Source organism: Peromyscus maniculatus, chromosome 11 (genome assembly GCF_049852395.1).
Source record: "Peromyscus maniculatus bairdii isolate BWxNUB_F1_BW_parent chromosome 11, HU_Pman_BW_mat_3.1, whole genome shotgun sequence".
In the NCBI taxonomy this organism is placed as follows: Eukaryota; Metazoa; Chordata; class Mammalia; order Rodentia; family Cricetidae; genus Peromyscus; species Peromyscus maniculatus.
The window spans coordinates 12,940,077-12,952,827 of NC_134862.1; the positions used below are offsets into that span (position 1 = coordinate 12,940,077).

General features: G+C 43.1%; 1 pseudogene; it reads left to right on the forward strand.

Annotated features, from left to right (window-relative positions):
* The first annotated feature begins 2,134 nt into the window (after positions 1-2,134).
* LOC107400392 (large ribosomal subunit protein eL34 pseudogene) lies at positions 2,135-2,483 on the forward strand (annotated as a pseudogene).
* The last annotated feature ends 10,268 nt before the right edge of the window (positions 2,484-12,751 follow it).

Here is a 12,751-nt window from a genome sequence, read left to right on the forward strand (position 1 = left end):
AGATGTCTTTGAGTTCCAGGCCAGCTAAGTGTCTATAGTGAGACACTGTCTAAAAACAACACAAAAAAACTAAGCTAAGTAGGAAACCACCAATCCCATAAACTATTACTTCCAGGGTGTTTCCAGCCTATATCTGCACTCTGGGAACAAATACTGTATACAGATCACCCTTTTCATCCCTACTAGTGTTATGTAGAAGAGAGGAGTGGGTGTTATTAAATGCCCTATTGTGTTGGGAAGATAACTCAGTTGGTGGAGGACCTGCATTCTATCTCCCAGAGGCCATGTAAAAAGAGCAGGCATAGCAACACACCTGTAATCCCAGCTGTGAGGGCACAGAAAGGTGATCTTTGGACCTCGCTGGCCAGCCAGTCTAGTGAAAACTGTGAGTTCTATGTCCAAAGATACCATCACAAAACACAAAGTGGTGAGCAACAGAAGAAAGTCACCTGACACTGAACTTTGGCCTCCACTGTGCATGGGTACACATATGCACACACACTTAAACATGTACATACACCTAAATACACACACACATGCATGCACACATACACAAAGATCTTTCTGACAAATGAATATACACTATGTTAACATTGTCTGCTTAGAAAGTCTAGGAAGAATCATGCTTTCAAATAATTTGTAATCTATAAAGACTCAAGTTCTTTAGTGGTACACATTCAAAGCTGGAGGCTCTCTGAAATGCAGGCCTCTATCTGAAGGCCAAAGGCAAGAGTGACATTTTCCTTCCTCCCATCAGCTCTCTGGCTGTGCGGTTTATTTGGATTTCCTCATTAACCTGTATTTTTCTCACTCACCAGGCTGAAGTCCAATCTCCACAGAGTCTTTGAGTTCTTCCCGTATGAATCAAGCCTCGCATGCTCATCTTGTTGTCAAATTCGCCTGACAGATAGATTTGCTACAACAAATGAAAACACTAAATAAGCAGCCCCCATCTATTTTTTATGGCTGGCATTCGTTCCTAGCAAACAGCAAATGTTATCCCAAGATGAAAGCATCTATAATTCCTGAAGGTTTCATTTGGCTGTAAATCATGAGGAATATTTCCATTGTAAGTCTTTTTTTTAATGTAAAGCCAGACCTAAAATACATATATTCTTTAAATTCCTTAGGAAGGCGTGCAACAAAGTTTGATTCTAACAAGAACTGTGGGGAAGATTGCTGTGGTCAGTATCATAGAAGGGTTAAAAGCTATCAGCAGAAACATTTAATGGGATTACACTTTATAAATAAATGTGTATATTAACATACATACTAAGGCAATCAAGAGTTCACAGACGCTCCTCTTTCCTATCCCCTCAAACTTTCATGTTTGTCATGCAGCAAGGTCATCATCACTCAGCTGGCAGAGGTCCTGAACCTGAGACATCCAGCAGCAGCTGTCAGCAGCTAACAATCTTGCTTGCTCTTCAAGAATCCTTCTTTGGGAAAACAACCACAAGACCCAGGGCAAAGAGAAAGAATTCTGTGGGGAAAGTAAAAAAAAAAAAATAAGTAAATAAATAACATTTTCAGGGAAACGGATGAGTCTGGAAAGTATTGTGTTAAGTGGCATAACCCAGACACAAGAAGAGGGAAATCGAATCTTCTCCCATATGTAGATCCTAACTTCTAATGTTTGTATGTATGTCAGTGAGGTGCCGAGGAGTGGATATAGTCTAGGAAACCAGGGGAAAGACAAAAAGAGGTGAACAAGAGGTGTTGTGGAAAGGGAATAGAAAGGAGGGTATGGGGGGGGGTACGTCGGGTGGGAGATGGGGCTGAGGTGAGAAGAGGGACAGGAATAAAATTTCCTTAAAATGTAATGATAAAACCTAATTCCTTGTGGGTTAATGAAAATAAACAATTTAAAAGAAAGAGATAGAGGAGATGGCTCAGTGGGTAAGAGCACTTGCTGCACAATCATGAGGACACAAGTTCAAATCCCCATTCCCATGCAAAATTCCAGGCATGGTCATGTAACTCTAGCCCTGTTGAGGCAGAGCAGGGGTGGAGACAGGAGGTTCACTGGGACTTGATGATTAAAGTCTAGCTCCAGGTTCAGTGAGAGATCCTGACTTGAAGGGACAAGAATGAGAGAGTGCTCTTCCGGGGATGGTGCTTAGAGGCACTCAGAATGGTCCAGCGTTTGACAAACCATCATAGACTTTCCTACAACACAGCCTCTAGCAAAAGCAGGCTGTCTTGGATCCCTGGCAACAGGATTGTTTACCTTTATACCAGAATGTTGGGAAAGCACCTAAATCTGCATGCGGTGTGTGCCCAGGCAGGCTTTGAGGGATTCGTGCTGTGAGACCGAAAGTCCTTATGAGATTGTGTAAGACAAAGAAGCATGGCAGCAGGGTCTACAGTGAGTCCATGTATGCCAAGTGTATGCCAGGATCAAGCGGGCTTTCCTTATTGAGGAGCAGAAAATTGTTGTGTAAGTGTTGAAGGCACAAGCACAGAGTCAGAAAGCAAAATAAATATGCAGCTTTTTTAACTAATAAATATCAAGTCTTTGTGAGAAAAAAAAGAATGAGAGAGCAGGACACCTGATGTCCATTTCTGACCTCCACACACATATGCACAGGTGCGCAGACCAGTACACACCAAATGCATATATACCACAGAGAAGGAGAGAGACAGAGACAGAGAGGAATATACTCGCAGTGATGGAGTATCCTCATGTATCACCTCCTTCAGGTTTTACGCTTGAATACAGGGGCAGACATTCTGCTTAGTACTTAGAAAGTTTAAGTAGATTGCTCTAAGTCACACAACTTATAACAAGAGATCAAAAATTGTGTGTTTTCTGCTGAGATGGAGGGCCAGAACAGAAAAGGAAATTGAAAGGCCCTTCAAAGTATTTCATTCCTCACCATTCCACTGGAATTAAGAGACAAAAAAGGGAAAACAGAGAGGGGACTTTAATTGGGGAAGGAGGAAGGAAGTCAATATGGAAATATGGAAAGAGGAGGGACAGATAACACTAAGGATATTTGTAAAATCCCAAGTAATCATATTGTTTTATAATTACATAAAATTATAGTGTATATATATATACATATATATATATGTACATATATATATAACCTATAAGTGTATGTTTATGCATATATAAAGAGCTTAAATGAAACTATACCACTTGGGCTGACAATGTTCCCCACAAAAGCCGTAGACTAACTAACAAAACCCAAGTGCCAGGCATGAGAAATCTCAGAGCTGTTGGACAGGGTCATCTGAAGGATTCCCAAAACTACACAAGCTATTGCTATTGCTCTTGACTGCCTCTCAGAGGTTGAGTAAGTCCTTGTAGCAGAAGAACCCACATTCTTCAGACAGGATTCTGAATATCTGAGCTGGATCTAACATGAAAACCTCTGTCCTATGGTCTAGTTTTCAGTGTATCAGAAGGTACTGTGCAAGCTGCCAATGTAAAGAAGCAAACAATAGTCCTAACCAGGTGGGAAGCCTATGAACCACAATGACTTCATGGCAAGATATCCCTGAGGGTGCAACAGTGGCACTCAGAACTTGGTGGTAACCAGCGCCTGTCTGAATTAAAGGCATACTCAGCAGGAGGAAAATTGTGTGTGATGCTGGAAACCGGACTGATTTCCCAGGGCTAGTCAGGTCACAGATCTTAGAAGAGAGTCTGCTACTACCAACTTAACTTCCAGCTGAATTCTAAAACTTATCCTTAAGCCCACAGGCAAATATAGCTCTCGTCTCACATCAGAGAAGCATCTCTCCACAGCAAACAGAGACCATTACAGAAAACAACTGGTCTCAAGGCTTAGATCAACAGCTTGTGGGAAGCACAGCCCCAAACAGATACATCTACAACACAATTCCTGAACATAAAATTGAGGGAACATCTTGAAAGAGGAAGGAGAAAGATTTTAAGAGTCAGAGGACCAGGAAGTCTGCTGTGAGATTCTGTCTCTTACAAATGATAGGGAAGCTACACCCATGACACTTCAAAAATATAGCTGCCTAAATAAGAACCGAACAATGGCAATGTCAACAGACAGGTTAATGTAGAAGGGGGAATCTCACGGGGTCCCACCCCTAGACAAAAAACAAACAAACAAACAAAACACCTATAGGCAACTAATGACTGCCATGAGTGGGGGCGGGGAGAATTAATCATTCCCCAAAATGAGACCTAATTGGGTATCTGGTAGAAAGATGTTCCTGAAAACACATATACAAAAGCAACAATGTTCACGTGACTAGCTTTTGTCTTACAAACTTCTGGAAGTCTGATTTCTCTCTACCTCTCCTAATTCCAAAAAAAAAAAGCCTCAAAACTGTAAAATATCAAAATTTTCAGATTTTAATTCTCACATCAACTACGTATTACATTCACCAGAGAAAATATTGCACACACTATGTTACATGCCAGTTACCTGGGCAAGGATAACTCTGTACCTCTTTTATTTCATCTTTGCAAAGTCAATATTTTCTCATTTTCATATACAAAAAAACCCCTACAACTAAAGGTTCAATAAAGCACCTGATGTCACAGAAGCACAAAACCTAAGTTTCAGCAAAGATCCCCGATTAACTATGCAATTCCAGACGGTGTTACTTTCTGCTCCCCAAATGAGAGTACTACAAAATATTCAACAAATGATTTGGAATTGTACTTTCAGCACTTTCTGGTTTGTGCTTTATTTGAAAGGAACTCATACAAAATCATCCCCTCATTTTATTTTTTCCCAGAGAGGAGCTGAATGAACAGTTTTTGTGATGTGTGGCCGCCGTGGCAAACTTGTCAGAATGCAATTATTAATCTGATATTTAGGTATTTATTGCTGTCATAAGACTCTACACAATGTTTTTGAAAAATTGCCCTGACTTGTGGTTCATATCCTAGGCTTTATCAAATGCACATTTTTTTAATATAAGGCAGGTGCCATGAGGTTACAGGCACATTGCGTTCATATCCAATAACACTCTATAATCCTGAAAATAAAATCCGGGGTTACTTTTATGGAAAATTTCTTCCTGCTTATATTTCTTACTCCAAAACCATAAGTCATCTGTGAAAGGAGGGTGGCATTTTCTAAATAGGAGAGGCCGTAAAGGAGCTTTGAGAAAATGGAAAAATGGTCAGGATTGGTGGGGCATACCCAGAATCTCAGCACTTGGGAGACTTAGGGGGAAAATGTTAATTTCAAGGTCACCCTCAGCTTTGCAACAAGTTCAAGACATCCTGGGCTACATGAGACTTTATTCCCTAAAGAAAAAATTAAGACTTGGGTCAGTCAGACATCAGAATAGGATTAAGACTGAACCAGGTCTCATACAGATACAAAATCTCCATACTGACGTACAGAGCAGCTGAACTGCTTTACATTCCCACCAGCAGTGAATAAGGGTTCTCTTTGACCACATTCTCACCAGCAGTGTTCTTACTTGCTTTTGTAATGATTGCCATGCAGACTAGTGTGAGATGGAATCTCAATTTAGTTTTAACATTGTGTTTCTCTGATAACTAGCTTTTTTGAACATTTTTTTTCATGTTCATTGGTCATCTATGTCTCTTTTATTTTGGTGACATTATTATTATTTTTTATTTGCATGTGTGTATGCTTGTGTATGCACACATGCATGGAAGTGCCCACAGAGAACTGAAGAGGGCATCGTATCTTTTGATGCTGCAGATACAAGTGTTTGTGAGTTACTGATGTGAGTACTTGGGATGAAATCTATGTCCTCTAGAACCAGCAAGTGCTCTTATCCACCAAGCCATCTCTCCAGCCCATGTGTTTCCTTTTTAAAGAACTATCTGCTCACTTAATTAAAGAACCATTCATTTAGTGACTCTTCTGAATATTTTCCTGAAAGATCCAAGTCAACATGCCACTTGTGCACCCATGTTTACCTCAATATTCACAATAGCTAAATCGTGGAACCAACCTAGGTTTCCAACAGCAGAGGAATGGATAACGTAAAACATGACCTACAATAGGATTGTTTTCAACCATTGGGAAAACAAAGTTATGTCATTTGCAAAAAAAAAAAAAAAAAGGATGCAACTGGAGATGAACACAGTCAGCAAATTCAGTCAGTCTCAGCAAGACTAAGATCGTGTTTTCTCTCTTTTGTGGTTCCTTGATTTTGTATAGACACAAAACCATTCATGAATATTAAACATGAAACTGTCCAGAAACAAAGGAGGAGAGCAAGAGGAAAGTGGGTTTGAGGAGAGGGAAGTGGGGTATGGAGCAATTACATGAAGATACATTATGCACTTGTACAAAAATGCCCCGGTGACCTAGCTCTAGGTGCAATGGAAAGGGGGTCTGTGATTCTGGGTCATTCTCCTGGAGCTGAGAAGGCTGTGTAATTCCGTAATTTCTTCTACATATTTCTCTTTTGTGTAGCAACATAAAGTATATAGATTCCAGAAGCTTTAGGGGACATTTATGTGGAGTGAAAACTATTGCCATAGTGATTCAGATACATTATTTTTCTTCTAACAACAAAGCAACTTGCTGCTGTGGCAGCTTTCCCAGGTATATCTCAGAGTCCCAAGATGATCCTCCTTATGTCCCTTATAGCCTTCCTCCCACTCACGAAACCGAGCACCTCCATCTGCTGGGGTCTTGGCTAAGGAGAAAAGAGAGACAAGTAGCACACCTCTTTACCATCAGCCAAAGACTGCCCTTTTCAGAATTTTCACTCAATACACAGCAAGCCATTATTTGCAGGGCCATTGCCTTAGTGAACTGAGAAGCTTAGACATAGGCACAGTGGGACCTGAGGAGAATGCTCCATCAATAAAGCACTGACCATGAAAGTGTGAGGAACTAAGTTCAATTCCATACATGCTGAAAACAGACTCAGCATGGTGGCATGAGTTTGTAATCTCAGTGCTGGGAAGGCAGAGACAGGAGGGTCCTTGGGGTTCATTGACCAGCTAGCCTAGCCTGTTTAGAGTTCCACTGAGAAATTCTGCCTCAAAAATAAAGTGGATAGTTTTAAGAGACAGCACTCAAAATTGACCTCTAATATCATGGTGGAGGGAGACATCATGGGGATAGGGAGAAACCCAGTGCTATGGAAGTTCCCAGGAATCCACAATGATGACCCCAGCTTAGACTACTGGCAATAGTGGAGAGGGTGCCTGAGCTGGCCTACCCTGATAATCAGATTGGTGAATACCCTAACTGTCATCATAAAGCCTTCATCCAGTAACTGATGGGAAAAGATGTAGAGATCCACAGCCAAGCTCCAGGAGTCCAGGGAAGAGAGGGAAGAGGGAATCTATGAGCAAGGGGCATCAAGATTATGATGGGGAAACCTACAGAGACAACCAAACCACACCAGTAGGAACTCATGAACTTCAGACCAACAGCTATGGAGCCTACATGGGACTGGACTAGGCCATATTCATGAGCGAGACAGTTGTGTAGGTTGGTCTCTTTAAGGGGCCCCTGGCAGTGGGAGCAGGATCTATCCCTGGTGCATGAGCTACCCTTTTGGAGCCCATTACCTATGGGGGACACCTTGCTCACCCTTGAAGCAGGAGAAGGAGCTTGGACCTGCCTCAACTGAACTACCAGACTTGGCTGACTCTCCATGGGAGGCCTTACCTTTTTGGTGGAGGGGATGAGGGGTGGGTTGGAGGGAAGGCTGGGGAGGGTGGGAGAAGGGAAAAGAGGGGGATCCATGGTTGGTATGTAAAATGAATAAAAAAATTAATAAAGGAAAAAATAAACAAAAGACAAGTTTTATAGAAAAATTGACCTCTAGTCCTCATATATTATATATATATGAAATTTTGAAACTCAGATAGGATCTGGCTCTTAGTCATCTCTTTCTGGCATCTCTGGACAAAGCTTTAAAAACAAAACCACTAGAAGCACTGTCACTTGAAGGAGTGGTTCACTGTTTCAGCATCCCAGAAACAACCCAGCAGCTGCTATTGAAGGAGGCATCAGAGAATGAGGGGGCATGAAGCAGGGCCAGTGACTAAAGACATAATGAAGAAGAAAGAATCTAGCCCGTGCTATAGACTGAGAGCACAGGCAGAGAAAAGCTTCTTCACACACCCTGTGCACTGAGCTCCAAGCCTAGACCGACCAGACGGCGCTATTCTGGGAACTACACTGGACCTTGTAGGTTCTTCATCAGTGTCCCAGGGAAGGGCAACCCCACTTCCAGAGCCAGATTCCCAGAGTGCTCAAACAGCACAGGGCAGTCTAGTGTTGTCATGAACCTTCCACACAGCCGTCTCCCAAAGCAGAGCACAAGTAGGTGTTAGGAAGTGGAGAATGGTGTCACACGCTCAGGTCTAACTCTGATATACCTACTGCTCCTGAGGAAGAAAAGTCTCTTTTACTTGAAAACCACACTACTATATACTCTGGAGGAATCCCAGATCACAGGCCAGAAGGCTTCAGGAAGCTGTGAGCATCCCTGGAAATGCTAGAGAGCACATTATATGGGTTTCTTATCCATATTTAGCCTAAGACTTTCCTTCTCCCTGTAAGAGAAGATGCCAACTTTGTCTTATGGGCCTGAACACTCTTCAGAACCGCCCCCCACCCCAGGATGCTGTATATCTAAGGTATCAATAACTCTTCTAACATACATTTCACTCTAAGGAACAGTCCACATCAATATACCTCTTGAATCCTAAATCAAACCTTACAAAACCCAGGTTCAAATCCTGGCTTCACTGTGTATCATTTCAAGACTTAGAACAACATCTTAGTGTGCCTATGAGGTAACCTAAGACCACATTAAAGGTTGGGGGATAGAACTTTGCTACAGAGAGGAAGATGGGGGTTGAGGCTTTAGCTCAATGATAGAGCATTTGCCTAGAAAGCACAAGGCCTACATTCAGGGAGGAGGAGGAGGAGGAGGAGGAGGAGGAGGAGGAGGAGGAGGAGGAAGAGAAAGAGGGATAGAGGGAGGAGAGTTTAATTGATGGGAGGGTTTGCTAGGGTTCCATCTCACAGTGTCACTCTTCAGCAGGAAAGACTGAGAGAGAAAGATGAGTCCACTGTGCTGGGCTCAGCGCCATATTCTCTGTGGTCAGAAAGAAGAAAGCCTATTGATTCTGCTTTGAAAGATTGAAACCCCATTTCAGGAAAACTAACCTTCCTTCCTTTTGCTACATAGAAAAATGCTTTCAAAAGAGTAAAAGCAGTGCATGGATTCAAATGGGCTGAAACAGAAAGAGAGCTGTCCCCGGATTCGATTTTCTCCCAGGGGCATCAATGTTAATACAGTCACACTTTTCAGGAGGGTGAATCGCTAAATCTGCAGAGCCCCCAGGGACAGCTTAACTGCAAGCCATCATCTCCAGGATTGCACAGTGATGCATAGCCCTCCTGGGCACAATGATGTATAGCCCTCCATGGCACAAATCCTAACAGGTGCAGCTCTACATCCCAGTGGAGAGCAAGGGCAGGTGAGGAGGGTCAAGAAGCAGGGATGCATGGGAAGACAGAGGGAAGGCTGCCTGCCCTCACCAGCTCTGAGAGTGCCTCCATCTTAAATTCCTTCTTCATCTCATTTTCTCTGCCCACCACAAGCACTAACTTTGCTTCATTGAGGGCAAGGAAGTGTCTGGTGGTGATTCTGCAGTTGAGATTGTTACAGGTGTAGATCTGAGTCACCACTGACCTATGGCAGAGAATTAGACCAGGGACATGTGGTCAGAAATAGAAATAGACATTTTATTATGGGGGAAACATTCCTGAGAATTAAGACCGAACAAATGAACTGGGAGAAAATCCCCCGAAACACTGGGCCACTAAGTTCAAGGCCTTTTTTGGACATCCACATAGCACCCACCTTCTCTGTGTGTGTGTAACACAGGCTTTTGTCACTCACTCTGTTACATGAAGCCCAGGTCAGGAAGGACTTCCCGTCTTTCTCTGCCCGCTGGCCTCTTTCACACTAACCTTGATGCTGCAGTCCCCAGTCCCCACTCTCCTGCTGCAATGTGGCAGACATTTAGCTGACTCCTATTCCAACTGTAACTGTCCTTCCAGGAATGCAGTATCCTCAAGAAACTTGTGTCCCTCCCTTTGCCTGTCATACAGTTACAGTAGACCCCAAGAAGTTGGATTTTCCCTAGGAATCTCATGCTTGGAGAAGGAAAAGCCTGAGGCTCCGTGGTCAGCCAGAAAAGGCTTACCTCTACTTAAAACTCATCAGAAGACATTGAAGGAGACACTGGAGATGAGGCAACAATGGATTGGACCACCCCTGGACCAGGACTCCTTAGTTGTGTTGTGTATGCCTCCGGCCCTCTATTTAAACCTACATTTCATGTTAATGTCCCAAAGATAGACTTGATGACCCCAAGGAGACAATGGAATTTTTGTTCATCTTCCCAATGTGGAAGCATATAATAAACCCCCTTACTCCTCTGTTCACTATCACTATGTCTTTTAGTGGCTTATTGAGGATGCGTGGCTGGCCCTGGCTTATCAGAGTCACCAGGGCCCAGGCTGTGGCCACAGAACTCCAGTGTCAGCAGATTCACCTTCCAACCTCTCTCCTGTCTGTGCCTACCCTTCCGACTCTCACCACACTGCCAGTGGCCTCCTCCTTCTGATTTTCTCACTGATAGCTCAAAGACCCTCTAGCTGCTCCCTCAGATTGCCCCCCCCACTCTTCAAGGTCATGCTATGTCTGGGTCTGTCACCATAGTGTGATATCTACCCTGATATTTTAGGAAAACAAAGGATGTGGTCTTTTCAGCACCCCCCACCCCACCCCATCACTCTGTCCATAGCTGCTATACCTCCTAATGAACCTCCTCTTTGGACCTGGAGGCCTGCTCTTCTCCTTCAGGGCCCCATCAGAGGGCACGCTCCTGCCAGCCACTTTCCACAGACCTCCACTCTCTTTTTAAAGGTGTTACAACCCCCACCTCCTTTCTTCCAGAAATTTTCCACTGTGAAGCAAAAAATAGCCATCTAGTTTGAATTGAGAAATCCAGTCTTTTCCAAGAAGAAAAAAGCAACAGTGATTAAAATGAACAAGTCTTTAATACTAAACAAAGTAACTTAGCAAGCAGCATACTGTAAGATAAAGGTTAGCATCTAGGAGCTGGAGAGATTGCTCAGAGGTTAAGATCACTGGTTGCTCTTTCCATGGACACAGGTTCAATTCCAAGCACCCACATGGCAGCTTACAACTGTCTGTCTGTGACTCCAGTTCCAGGGGATCTGATGCTCTCACACCAATGCACATAAAAATAAAATTAAATTAATTATTTTTTTAAAAAGTTAGCAGCTAAATGTTGCTACATTCTGCTGTGGCTTTTTCCTCTTTTCTCATGTTCTGGGTCACATCTAAATTTAATCTCATTGGATTCCTAGAAACTGAATTAGCTTTTGTAATCCATTACCTCTTATAGGCCCCAAATGCCAGGGTATGATCCCAGGTTATCTTCAACACTCCCTGAAGAGATGCCTGCTGTGGGCCTTTCAGGAGTTGTCCCAGGGACGCTCAGGCTGAGAGCTGGACCAAAGGGCTGATGCTCTGTATTCAGTCTTCCAGGTGAGGGACAAAAGAAGAAACAATAGCTGTCTAACAACCCAGGAAGACCAGAAATGACTTCCAATCAGAAAAACATTTTCTACTTCACAATCTATATCTCAGCAGGGATTCTGACTAGATGGGTAGAACCTAGCTCACAATACTTCTTCTCTGGGAGTATTTGGACAGAAGGAAACCATGTTCTTTTGGTATTCAGGTACATTTCAAACTTCTAGTCAACCAGGACTTGAAAACTACCATTTCTTGTCCTTTTCTTAAAAAACAGGTCTGGCCTTGAACTCTTGCTACATAATGCAGAATAACCTTGAACTCCTGATCCTCCTTTCTCTACCTCCCAAGCCTGTGCCACCATACACAGTTTTACATGGTATTGGGGATCTATCTCTGGGTCTTGGGAAAGTCAGGCCGGCACAAACAACTAAGTCACAGCCCCTTACCCCAAGAAGCAACTTTAAACAAGGGTTTGATTGATTTCTCATTGACTATGCCAAGACTGAAAATATCACATTTCCCCTGACTTATCCTTATGCATGGTGTAACAGAAAATGGGAACCACCAGTGTGCAAAATGTCACTTTCACCAAGTGCAGTGAATTCTCATTTATTGAAATTTGTTGAGGGCCCACTACATGTCAACCTCTGTCTTAATTAGGGTTTCTATTGCTGTGATGAGACACCATGACCATGGCAACTCTTACAAAGGAAAACATTTCATTTAGGCTGGCTTACAGTTTTAGAGGTTTAGTCCATTATCTTCATGGCAGTGCACAGGCAGACATGATGCTGGAGAAGGAGCTGAGAGTTCTACATCTTGATCTGAAGGCACCTGAAGCAACTATATGCTTGAGCATAGGAGACCTCAAAGGCTGCCCACCCTCCACAGTGACACACATCCTCCAACAAGGCCACACCTATTCCAACAAGGCCACATCTCCTAACAGTGTCACTCCCTTTGTGGGCCTTTTTCTTTCAAATGACCACAAGCTCTATGACTGGAGAAGAAAACATCAGTCAACATGACAGGCAGATATCTCCTCTCCTTGTAGAATAAACTGGAAGCACAGGTACATGCCTCCATGTGCAGCTGCTTACAGGCGTGGTAGGGATGCACACTCATCTCCTTATGCGTTCATTGCAAGCACTTTGCTGGCCGAGACAACTCCCTAGCACTGAGGAGTCCTGAAGCATAAATCTAATTAATCTTATCAATAAAA